General features: G+C 32.1%; 1 protein-coding gene across 1 annotated transcript in view; it reads left to right on the top strand.

Moving 5' to 3' along the window:
* LOC109356958 ((+)-neomenthol dehydrogenase-like) overlaps positions 1,786 to 14,112 on the top strand; it is a 20,525-nt gene continuing 8,198 nt past the window's right edge. The window contains exons 1-2 of the transcript XR_002108808.1: positions 1,786 to 2,131; positions 2,349 to 3,609. The gene's annotated coding sequence lies outside the window, so the exon portion shown is untranslated. Of the gene's footprint in view, positions 2,132 to 2,348 lie in introns of the transcript that reaches the window.

Below are 14,112 nucleotides of genomic sequence, written 5' to 3'. Positions count from 1 at the left end.
ATCATAATAAAAGACTAAAACTCAACTGAGGTTTAGTTTAAAACATTACTGATTAATTTCTATAATTAATTCATTAATATTAATTACTTAATTAAAAGTGCTCTAAAAAATACGATGTTACACGGTCCACGACTTCACTTGAGGAGAGAGAATATGACATTATCTCGTGCCCCTGATGCACGAGATTAAAGAGATCTCGTATCGTTGGTCCACGACTTCCATTAAATCTACATTAGTTTAGTAAATATTTTGAAACATATACTAAATATGTGATACTACACTATCCACGTAAAAAATTTCAGTATTGTCTATATGGAGATTGAGATGAAAAAGATGTATAGAAGGAAGATATTTTGGTAGTCTCTTTTACTAAGAACACAACCCCTTAGCCAACTATATGGAAATTGAGATTATATTCACGTAAATAAAAAAGAGAAAGGTTGCTTAGAGTACCTTCTGGACACATGGGTATAGGTTCATCCTGTTTGCTTTAAGACGAATACGGGTAACCAAACCACCCTTGTTTGCCACGGTTTTGTCTTGTTTTGCTGGGACCTGGGACCTGGGACCTGGGACCATAGGGGACATCTACTTTTTAGCTTTAAAATCAGGAATTGGCTAATGGATGTGTTGACATGGACCAAAGCCATAGAATGAGAGGGATAATGTAGTTTGCATGTGGACATACAAATAAATCAGGATAAAAGTCATATCTCATTTTTATTAACCCTTGACTCTTTAAGTTTTCATATTACATGATTTACTTAACTTGACATGCATATTATTCTATGTTATTTGCATATTTTGTTCTATGTATTAACTATGTATTATCATCAATAAGAGTGTATATAAGTTTAGTTGAATCTTGGTAATCTTAGAGATCAAAGAAAACTGTTTTTCAAAGAACAAGAAATGAATAATCGATTAGGTTCTTGAGACAATCGATTATATGCAGAAGCAGTTAATCGATTAAATCTACAGTTAATCGATTGAGGAAAATTGTAAAATCTTTTTGTTATTCGAGCAACGATAATTGTGTACTGTACCGCCTATTCACTCATCCCCTCTAGGTGAAATACATAGCCTTGTGGGACCCAACATGATTCACTTAAAATTTAAAAAAAAATACTACTCTTTGTTTTGCTCATGTCCAAAAAGAAGATGAAGGGAGAAGATCCTTGTAACTATAAAATTACCTTTTTGCTCATGTCCAAGAGCAAAATAATCACTTCTGAAATGTGAGCAAATTACAAAATTTTGGCAAATAGTGCCTACATTTTCACTGTCCTATGCCCAAACTGTGATGCACTGTCTTTCAATTTCCTTAATGCAATAAATACCATCTCTTATCACTTTGAGTATGGAGACATATGGCTGGACCCCACAATGGGTTGTACCAATATTTTCTCTTATTTATAATTAATCATCCTCATTGTCTGATTTTACACGATGCCATGAGTCATCTTTTTTGTTTTGGTAAAATACAATGACTCATCTTTGATATGCTAAGATTTTTTTGTTTAACTTCTACCCACTTTAAAGAAAATGTTAACTTCCTTACCTTTTATAAAATTGCGTCTCTTTTTTTATGTTCTACTAATAGATGATTGAACCACTTTTGTGATATGCTGAATGTGATAAGATTCAGATTGACATTGATCTTTCACTTATTTTCATAAAGATCAGTTAATATATTAACATTTTTAATTTTTACATTTGTAAGTCGTGGTAACAAAACTTGGTTATAAATTAAGCCATGCCTAATCACAACTTCACAGCAAGAGAAAAAGAAATGTACCTATTCAGTGATAATATTCTCATCACTAAATGTCCAAAGTAATTTTCTGTATCCTCCTCATTATGTGTTTCACCATTTCTGCTGCGGATGGCTTGGACATGTTCCAGTTTGTCCTTTGGTGGCCAAAGCAGCATGCATGGAGGAAAAGAGACATACAGCTCTCTGTCAAAGGTCATGATAGTTTTTGACATAGAGCTAGGTCAAAATTTTCCTTGCATGTTGTCTTTGGCCACCGAATGTTTTTGACAAAACTGGACACCGTGTCGGAAGATATTAATCTTATTATGTGAATCCTCCACCGAGGAGGGTATATGTCGAGCTCATGTTTTTAAGGTAACGGTTCTTTGGATTTTGGTTGCACTATACATTATAAATTTATAACAGTTTTCTTCAATTAGAACATAAAATTAGTCTTCCTTATTGCATCAGGTTTTTCTGCATTCATTTCAATTATTTTAATGTTTTCCACTTACAATAGAGTACATATGACATTAATGATTGCTTTTACTCTAATAGTATTATGATGCTTTACAAGCAAGGTTTTAAATAGGTTTTGGTAGGAAACTTCGAAAACTTTGATGCTTCAGGCAACCATGTGTATCCGCAGTCGATGCAGCCACAATTGTGTTCTCCATGCGATTCTGGTGATTTCAGCAAATCGGCATTTGTAGAAGTAGCGGACCGAGATTTAAAACCACACAGTGGAACCTGTAGCTTGAACCATGTAACTATGATTAAGAGCATTATCAAATGACTTTAGACTATTCATCATATGCTTTCCCTTCCCCTATAAATGAGTAAACATGCCCTTTTAGAAATTACCTGGTCCACACAAAATCAGATCAAAAGTATGCTGCAATGAATAAGAAACTTATTTGAGTTTTATGGTGAAAATTCCTATTTTAGTCTTTGCAATAAGGTAGAATAGCAGAAAAAGCTACCCAGCTGAAATTCCTATTTGAAATTGAAACAAAGGTATCTGATATGATTTCTCAGATAAAATATACTATTAATCCAAACTCCCAAACACACTCAATTGTAGTTGCAATACAGATAGTGAATTGACAAAGTTGGGGTTGATATTTATACTGAACTGTGTTTCTGGATTCAATAAGTCAAGCAGAGAATTTATACTTAGGGTAATGCTTTTATGTGGCTGTTTTGGCAATGTCTCTTAAGAATTTATTGTAATTGTTTGAGACACTAAATCTGCACCATGACTCTAACGTACTGTTTTTTATAACATAAAAATGCCTTACTTCTATACCAAGATGTATTTAGTGAGTCCTCTTCAGAAATGAAACTCTCAATGGAACTTCACATGCTTGAAGGTGAAGATTATGGACATGGTGTTGTTGTTTCAAAGTTCAAGATCTTGGTGACATCAACTTATTTAACTGAAGTGAATAACCAGGACAGGATCACATGAATGTTTAATGTTAGTTGTGGAACATTTGAGTGAGTTATTGATGCTGAAGCATGATGGCTTTCACTTAGAAAGAAAACATGTGATGCAACATGTGATTTGAACAAATCTACAATGGTTATTTGTCATTGGTTGAAATTATATAGTGTAAAGCTAGGGAAAAAGGGGTAACCGTAGGGTATGGTGGTGGAAATAAATTGAAGATAAAAACAATTTAATGTGTTTTAAGAGAAGTTGTTGAGTGAATATGTGATGAATAAATAATTGAAATAGAGGATTTTCACCTTTGAATCGAAGCAAGCCAACATATATTTTATTTAGGTGTATTCATGTACCATTATTGAACAAAATTTAAACTATATGAACAAGATTACATTTTGTCTTTCACCTTTTATACATTATAATGACAAATAGACAATGACGGAGACAATAATCTAGTAATCCTTAACTTATTGATGTTAAAAATGCTTGACCCAGAGCTTAAATACCTCTTCACACTTTTATAGTGGATATAATCAATTTTAATCATGATTCTTATTGTTTTTTAATAAAATAACTTGAATTTAAAATTGATGCTACTGTACCATTAAAATAAAATCAATTCCTTTATATTTATATATATATAATAAATAAATCCCACTAAATTGAATTTTTAGATGTCATTTTAAATAAATCATTTTTTCGAATTAATTCCTAAAATTAGTTTGAAAAAAAGGTTAAGACGACATTGAATAGTCCCTAAAAATATATAAAAAAAGAAAATGGGAGAAGCTACAGAAAGGTATCACATTTGCACCAACATCTTCAAAATCTTAGCTGCATTATCATCTCTTACATTTTATTACTTCCCTTTTCCTTATTCACTTTTTTCCATTCCATTCATACATAATTCTCTCATTTACTTATATCGTGTACCAAATTCACCATTCTCTGTACTATGTATCGGTTCCTTATAAAGTAGGTACGACGTAACTATAGTGCAAAGGAATTGGATTAGAGATAGTTAAGCAGTTGGCTTCAGCTGGGATCAAAGTGGTGTTTACAGCAAGAGATGAGAAGAGAGATCTTGAAGCATTGGAAAAACTCAAAGCCTTAGGTTTATATGACCTTGTACTTTTTCATCAGCTTGATGTGGCTAATGCTGAAAGTCTACCTATTCTGGCTGATTTCATCAAATCCAATTTTGGCAAACTTCATATTCTTGTAACATACGTAAATATAATACTCTTCTGATCTTATAACTGAAGAAATTAATGGCACATTCAACTATTTTGCATGTATGATTTAAAATTCCCTATTTCTTGATCTGTTTCCATTGCATGTAAGATAGCATGTAACAAATTAAAACTCATTTTTCACTTGGACTTTTTCTTTTTCTTGACATACTTGAACATCACAGCTACAATAGTATTTATAGACATGGTGCCTCTTGATGACTACCCTTGTAATATAACGAACTTAGCCCAAAAACATTAGAGTCTTTGTTTACTCAAATCACAATGCTTTTACTCAATCAGAATTAGAGTGAAGTGCATGCATAAGAATGTGAGGTTCTTAAGTCAACTGTCAAACAATGGTTTAATCTTTATGGATGAATTGATGCACTACTACCAGAACAAGTTTGCCACAGAAAAACAAATAAAAATATAACAGGAAACAGGTTGTTCCTTATTTTTAACTTTTCCCCTAAAAAGAGATGTTTTAAAAATGAATTTTACTCAACATTGCTGCCAATTTCTTAATTTTTTTTAAAACTGAAAACAGTTGTCCAAAATATTAAACAAACAGACCCTTGATTTTCCTATTAACAGAGTTAAATACTTGGAACCTTCAAATTTATGAAATTGTTAATACATGAATATGTTAATACATGGATACAAATTAATTTAGTGAGTGTTTTAGGCTTTTAGCTTTAAATTTCCAACAATACCGAGGTTTGGCCTGAATTTGTTTTGCCTAATAAGCAATCATGCAAGTAAAGAATGTTAATCTTTATGATGTATCATGTTCTCCTGAAGAAAAGGCATGCTCGAATATGAATCATTGTACAACTAGAGTACGAACTTTCTTTCTTCTCCACTCCACCCATTCTTTCTTAAGATGGTTCTAGGATGTTCATTTCTGGATTCCACTATAGGTTAGGAATTTGGTACTTTGGTTTGTTCACGGGTAAAAACGGAATTATGGATGTTATCTTTGTTTTAATTTGTACTCCATAACATTTGATGTCACTCGTAGGGTGAGGATATAGGAGGGCAGAGATATAGGAGTTATAAACATTTGTGTGGAATTAGATTCTAAAGCGGTTATATTGGTAATGTCTATGTGATTGGACCGGAATATGACCGTCCTTTTATAGGATTTTTATTGTTCTTGTGTGGATTAGGTTCTAGTTTTTCTAGTGTTATAAAAAGAGACCATCACTACTATCTCATAAGTTATGTCATTGCATATATTATTAACTTGTCATTAGTTGAAAAATATATTTAAATTAAAAAATTAATTATTTTCTTGACAAATCATAGTTGATGATACATGTGGTGACACAACTTATGTGATAACAAATGTGTACCCATAAAAAGGAGCATATCTATTGTCCCACAAATTATGTTATTGCATGTGTCATTAGTCTGTCATTAGTTGAAAAAATATATTGAAGTTAAAAAATTAATAATGAATTATTTTCCTGACCAATCATAGTTGATGGTACATGCAGTGGCACAACTTATGAGACGGCAGATATGTACACTATAAAAAGGGAGCGCATCTACTGTCTCACAAGTTGTGTCATTGCATGTACCACTAGTCTGTCATTGGTTGAAAAAATATATTAAGTTAAAAAATTAATTATTAATTATTTTCCTCCCTAATCACAGTTGATGGTACATGCAATGTCACAAATTGTGGGACAGCAGATGTGTACCCTATAAAAAGGGAGCACATTTACTGTCTCACAAGTTGTGTCATTGCATGTACCACTAGTCTGTCATTGGTTTAAAAAATATATTTAAGTTAAAAAATTAATAATTAATTATATTCCTGACCAATCACAGTTAATGGTACATGTAGTGAATCAGTTCTACATGTTCAATCGTGAATGAGACACCTGACCAATTTAAATAATTCATCTACTTGGTTATGTTAAAATTGGGATGATTTGATTCAACTTGGTCGATTTAAGTCTAAAATCAATGACTTAAGCGGTTGGACTAGCCGAATCAATTAAAACTTATTTTTTAAAACGATATCATTTTGGAATAGAAAAAAATTGAATGCTTTCAACTTTTTTGTTATTCGTTAGCTCATATTTTAGTAAAATCTTAGTTGTTTAATTAAATTTAAAATTTATTTGTATTTTTTTTTTGTAATTAAAGTATAAAACATATATTGTTTTGATTAGGTTTCCAAATGCGATATTTTTTAGTAAAACATTTTTCAGTTGTTTGATTAGATATTTATATGATAGTAATATTTTTAAATTTGTAGTATAAAGTTTTAAATTTCAGTTGTGAATTTTCATAATTTTTAATGTAAACCAAATAATCGGTTCCACCAATGATTTTTTCGTCCAACCAGTAGTTCATTGACTTAGTATCATGGCCGAGTCAATAAGGAGTTTGAGATTGAGTTTAATAACACTGTTTTTTTTTCTCCTTTTCCTCTTGTTTGTGTGGTTATTTGGTGTTGCATTTCCTAGAGAGATCTTATGATATGTTTGTTTGGCTGCTATAATTATGTTGATAGGGATGGCTATGAGTCTATGGGTCTGGATGGTGTATTATCAGAGCCAAACACATTCTATCATTTTAGGACTTGAATTGCATAGGTACGTATCCGCTGGTTCTTGGGTACCCAGTGAATCCAAGGATACCAAAAATTCAAAAATATTTTAAAATTTGTAAAGATCTTGTACATTTGTGCATAGGTTTTTCTATAATCATATGTGTTACTTTATATAATCAAAAGAATAATAAAAATGATAATAACAAATTCAAAACATAATTAAAGTATAAGTATAAAGTTTTAAAATTTCACTTAAATATGTTTTTTTACTATAAATCATACTTTAAAATAAGATACTAAAGCACATCAAATATCTAAGATCTTTCTGTCAATGTAACTTCATAAAACATGTGTTTGTTGATTGTTGGGAGGAGCTGTTAAGAACCTTGAAAGAGATTAGTCTCTTACCTAATAATGTGAAGAGATACTTTTAGTAATACCAAAAAAAAATTGAAAGTGAATGAACAATTTATTAAGTGAAAAATCACATACTTAATTAAAGGCTTGAAGAATAATAAATAATAAGGTTTTATTAATCATTGTATAATGCTTAAGCAATTCGTGTGAAAATCTAATACGTTAAAAATATTTTCTATATTTAATGCTCTGGATGTTAGAATAAATATCTCACCGGTAAAACCATGTCTTCCCTACCAACATGATAAATTTCACTTTATGTCATGTAGTGTGAATGGGATCAACTTTTTCTGTTACTTCAACAAATACATCATTTATCAATATTAGGTGTTTGCGAGAAGTTTTGGCTAAGTTTTTAGTAGATAAAAAATCATTTAATCTAAACATATAATTAATTTGTCACTATAATCTAATTTATTTACATTAAGATATTTAATTTAATATAGTCTAAATATTCTACGTGGTTTCAATTTGATTTGAATTAGTTGTACATACAGGATGATCCTATGTGGATTTTGGGGTGTACAAATACACAATGTATTTTTTATTATAAAATGAGAAAAAATATATGTACTCACCACATTTAAGTTCAATATATTATCACAGCATCATTCACCATTTATATTTAATCATGGTTGACTATCCAAAAAAAAATAGTCCAAATGAAGGGTGGATAATATAATGACTATGTATAAATTTTTACATTAACAGTATATAGATATTGCACTCTTATAAAATACGTATATTGACTCTTGAAAAAAGTAACTCAAATAAGTGATGAAGTGACTGTGTATAAATATTTATATTAACAATGCATAGATAATACACTCTTAATTATAACTCTATAAGCTCAAGAAAATTTGAAATGACATGAGATATTTCATGAAAAACAAATAATCATTACTGTGTTAAATTATTTTGTAATATTAGGGATATGAAACTTAAGAAAGTTCATGATCGCTAATTCCAGATAAATAATAGTTGCTTCTTGGTATGTTTTATTTGAGTCTAACCAATTTCTTCTCTTGTTTTAATATGATAAAATTGGTTGAATTTGCAAAATTTATCCACGTGATTTTTGTTCATCTGATTTGGTGATGTTAGATAATCAACTTCAGAATTACATCATTTATATGCATAACAATGTTGAGTTTGCTTTTTGAAGTGAATCAATAATCTTTAAGATAAGTGAGTTGAAAGTAGATGACACATTGTTTAACTATTAGTTTATATTCTTTTAAAGTTAACAATACAATTGTACGAAATAGTTTTTCAACTATGAAAATTGTGAAAAATAGGTTGCGTAATCTAATGGAAGATGCATAAAGGAGTGACTCTCTAATGACTTATATTTAGCAAGAAATCTTCAACAACATTGATAATGAATTGATCATTCCATAATTTCAATATTTAAAATCACATAGATTAATTATTAAATATGTCATTTATTTGTTTAAATATATTTAAGTTTTGTAATTTTTACATTAATATTTTCATCTATTTATAATTGATGATATTTATTATTTTAATTTTAACATATATTATACACTCTACCTCTGGATTTTATATTCATCACTATAAAAATATACTTCAAAACTTATAAATATGAGTAAAATATTATATCTAATACACTTTACAAATTACATGCATTCAAATAATTAGTATTAACTTTAACAAAAAAAATTAAAGACAATGCCAAAACATCCACACGATAATTTTAATGGTAGTGCTTCTAATATGGGGAGCACATTTGTTTTCTACTTTTTGTATGACAACATGTATTATTACCTCTAATTGGTTGAAAAAATATTTAAGTTGAAATTATAATTATTAAATATTTTTTTTACCAATCCTATCTTCTAACACATAGAGTGTCACAAATCAATAGGACAACAAAGATGTGTTGGGTTTGGGCTCCCTTCCTATATGGAGAAAGACCCAATTGGGAAAAGCCTACTTGTCTTACTTAATTTAATAGATAGGGGTCAGATGTGACAAGGTAGTAAAGGTAATTTATGCAAAAAGAGGCAATTGAAAAATATGAGAAAAGATAAGAAAACTCAACCCGCAGGAACTCCGAGCAGCCGTGAAAAACTCGCGAGTGCGTCTTCGTTCACCGTTGGGTCGGGCTCAAATTTGGACATCAGGTTCACAACTTATAGTACTTCATTATGAATGGTTGGATCGGTGAAACGACGTCCGAGGTGGTAGAAAAGGAACTGTTACAGCAGCTGTTTTTCTGGTTTTTTTCTGGTTTTTCTTGTTCTCATTTTCAAGCTTATTGCTCTGTTGTATGCCGTATTGTTGAGCATATTTTGTGCTGTATTTTAGAGACACTCTTGTATTCCTATTTTATTATAGTGGAGCTTGATTGGCTGGCATGTGCCCGTGGTTTTTACTTCTCACTTTGGGGAAGTTTTCCACGTTAAAATTCTGGTGTCCCTTGTGTGTTACTGCATTATTTAATATTGCTCCTCGTAGATTCTAGAAATTTGGGGAAATTATTATCCGATGTATATACTCTATTAGAGTTTACATTGTTATTGTGTTGAATTTTCCATCAGAATGGCATTAGAGCTCTTTGGGGTTTGAGGTTATTTGACTTGCTTGAATGATGGAGGCAAATACACATAGAATGATATATTTGAATGGCACCAACTATCACTTGTGGAAAGAAAAAATGAAAGATTTATTATTTGTGAAGAATTTGCATATTCATGTGTTTGCTACTGAGAAGCCAAAGTCCAAGTCTGATGAGGATTGGAGTTTTCAACATCAACAAGTTTGTGGTTTCATTCAGCAATATGTAGAAGACAATGTCTACAATCACATTGCTAATGAGGAAAATGCAAAATATTTATGGAAGAAAATTGAATCTTTATATGCTTCTAAATCAGGGAATAATAAATTATACTTGTTGAATTCCTTGATGAATTTAAGGTACAAGGAGGGAGCTTCTATTTCAGATCACTTGAATGATTTTCAAGGGGTCCTTGATCAATTATCAAGAATGGGTATCAAGTTTGATGATGAAGTGTTGGGACTATGGCTACTGAATACTCTACCAGATTCTTGGGAAACATTTCGAGTTTCAATTACAAATTCAGCCCCTGATGGTATTATCTCTTTGGAGAGTATAAAGGGAAGTATTCTTAATGAGGAGATGAGAAGGAAGACACATGATACTTCATCTCATTCTGAGGTGTTTGTCACTGAAAACAAGGGGAAAAGTCATAGAAGGGAGCTGAAAGGTGATAGAGAAAAGGGAAGAAGTAAGTCCAAGTTCAGATACAAGAATGTGGAGTGTCACTATTGTCACAAAGCAGGTGAGATACATAAGAATATTTTTCAATGGAAAAGGGAGAACAAAGACAAGAAGGACAAGCAGAACGAGAAGAGTCATGGTGATGATGATTGTGTTACTACGTGATGATCTTATTATTCTTCGTGACCGTGATTTGGTTAATCTTGTATCAGATGAGAGTATATCAATAATTGATAGTGGTGCTACACTGCATGTTACACCAAGGAAGGAGTTCTTCACATCTTACACTTCTGGTGATTTTGAGTGTTGAATATGGGTAATGATGGTGTGTCAAAGGTAGTTGGTATTGGTGATATTTGTTTGCATACCAACATGAGTGTGCAGTTGTTGCTGAGAGAAGTTAAACATGCTCCAGATGTTCGTTTCAATTTGATCTCTATGCATAGCTTGATGATGGTGGTTATGATAATCATTTTGGTTCTGGAAAATAGAAACTCACTATAGGTAACTTGGTTGTGGCCAGAGGGGAGAAAATTTCTAAAATATATTGGACAAAAGCTTTGGTTTCTCAAGAAAATGTGAATGCCATGGATATTGAGGCTTCTTTGTGGCACCGTAGACTTAGTAATATTAGTGAAAATGGTTGAATTGTTTAGCCAAAAAGGATGTACTTCTAGGATTAAAGAGTGCAGGGTTGGAGAAATATTCTCATTGCATGGCTGGTAAGCAGACCAGAGTATCCTTTAAGAAGCATCATCCCTCAAGGAAGTTAGAGTTGCTTGAATTGGTGCATTCTGATGTTTGTGGTCCATTGAAGGTGAAGTCATTTGGTGATGCACTTTACTTTGTTACTTTTTCTTGATGATTGTTCAAGGAAGTTTTGGGTCTATGCTTTGAAGACAAAGGACCAAGTGCTTGAAAAGTTCAAACAATTCCATGTTTTGGTTGAGAAACATTCTAGCAAGAAGCTGAAATGCATTCGTAGTGATAATGATGGTGAGTATTGTGGACCGTTTGATATTTACTGTAAGCAGCAAGGTATTAGACATGAAAAGACTCCTCAGCTTAATGGCTTAGCGGAAAGGATGAACAGAACTTTGGTTGAAAGAGTTAGGTGCATGCTTTCTGAAGCAAAATTACATAAACAATTCTGGGGTGAGGCTTTGTACATGACAGTGCATGTTATTAATCTTAGTCATGTATTTGCTATGAATGTTGAGGTGCCAGACAAGATTTGGTTTGATATTTTGTGAGTCTTCGGTTTCAAGATATTCGTGCATGTTCCAAAGGATGAAAGGTCCAAGTTGGATACGAAGACAAGGCAAGGCATCTTTGTCGGTTATGGTGAAGATGAATTTGGCTACAGGTTATATGATCATGTTCAGAAAAAGGTTGTTAGAAGTCGTGATGTGAAGTTCATGGAAGATCAAACCATAAACCATTGAAGACATTGATAAGATGAAGAATACTACACCCGAGGAAGATAGTAGATTGTCTTATATTGATCCATTTTGGACGCCTATACATGATTTGGATACAGTTGAGAATAAGATTAAAAATGGTGAGCAACATGATTATGTTGGTGATCAATAGCTTGGAGATGAGTTAAATTTTCCCATTGATATTGGTGAAGATGAACATGATATGTCCCAATATGAGAATTTTGGTGATGCTCCTAGACCACCTCAAGTTCAACTTCAGATGTCTAATAGGCAGAGGAAACCATCTACCAGATATCCTTCTGATGACTATGTTATTGTGACAGACGGATGAGAACCTGAATATTATCATGAGGCCAAGGAAAATGAAGAAAAATGGTTGGATGCAATGCAAGAGGAAATGAAATCATTGCATGATAATCACACTTTTGAATTCGTCAAATTGCCAAAAGGGAAGAAAGTTTTGGAAAACGGGTGGATTTACAGGGTGAAGCAAGAAAGTAATTCTACATCTCCAAGGTATAAAGCCAGATTGGTGGTTAAAGGTTTCAGACAGAGAAAGGGTGTTGATTTCAGTGAGATTTTTTCTCATGTGGTGAAGATGTCATCCATTAGAATTGTATTGAGTTTGGCTACTATTCTTGATTTGGAGGTAGAGCAAATGGATGTAAAAACTGATTTTATTTATGGTGATTTGAAGGAAGAGATTTATATGAAACAACCTGATAGTTTTTTTGTTGAAGGGAAAAAAGACTATATGTGTAGGCTGAGAAAGAGTCTATATGGTTTGAAGCAGGCTCCACGACAATGGTACAAGAAGTTTGAGACTGTTATGTGTGAGCAAGACTACAAGAAGACTACTTTTGATCATTGTGTCTTCATTAGAAAGTTTGTTGATGATAATTTTATCATCCTGTTATTGTATGTTGATGACATGCTTATTGTTGGAAAAAATATTTCTAGGATTGACAGGTTAAAGAAGCAACTAGGCAAGTCATTTGCCATGAAAGACATGGGAGCTGCTAAGCAGATTCTTGGTATAAGAATCATGATAGATAGGCAAGAAAAAAACTTTGACTGTCACAGGAACACTATATTAAGAGAGTGTTACAGAAGTTCCAGATGGAAAATGCTAAGGCGGTAAGCACTTCTCTTGCTACTCATTTTAAGTTGAGTGTTAAACAATGTCCTTCAAATGTAGCTGAAAAATCAGATATGCAACGAGTTCTTTTTGCATCTGTTGTAGGAAGTTTGATGTATGCAATGGTCTGTACAAGACAAGATATTGTACATGTTGTCGGTATAGTTAGTAGATTTCTATCAAACCCAGGTAGAGAACATTGAAATGTTGTGAAATGAATTTTGAGGTATCTTTGTGGTACTACTAGTCTAAGGCTTTGTTTTGGAGGTGATAAACCTACACTTGTGGGCTATACTGATTCTGATATGGCTGGAGACATTGATTCCAGAAAGTCCACTTCAGGTTACTTGATTAAGTTTGTAGGAGGAGTGTAGCATGGCAATCCATGTTGCAAAAGTGTTTTACATTGTCCACTACTGAGGCAGAGTTCATTGCCATTATAGACGCATGCAAAGAGTTGTTAGGTATCAGTGGTTACTATACACCTAGAAGGGGGGTTGAATAGGTGTAGCGGTTAGAATATCCGCTTTTCAAAAATCAACACTTAATTCTGAATTACCCCAATTTAATCGATTAAAAGAATGATGATAATCGATTAACGCAATTGACTTAATCGATTAAAACAGAACAATAAGCTTAGGCAGATTCGGTTTCTTGCACAACAATTAACTGATAATGAAATGAATACACAGAGCTAACAATATTATCAGAGTATTAACAGTATAGCAAAGATACAGAATATAGCAATTAATTCTACTATACAAGTTAACCGATTAAATGCAATAAAGAGAGAAAGAGAAAGAAGAAAATCATACAACACGATTTTTTTCCTGGTTCGTTTGT

The sequence above is a fragment of the Lupinus angustifolius genome, chromosome LG09 (genome assembly GCF_001865875.1).
Source record: "Lupinus angustifolius cultivar Tanjil chromosome LG09, LupAngTanjil_v1.0, whole genome shotgun sequence".
Taxonomy (NCBI): Eukaryota; Viridiplantae; Streptophyta; class Magnoliopsida; order Fabales; family Fabaceae; genus Lupinus; species Lupinus angustifolius.
This window is presented reverse-complemented; position numbering and strand designations above follow the sequence as displayed.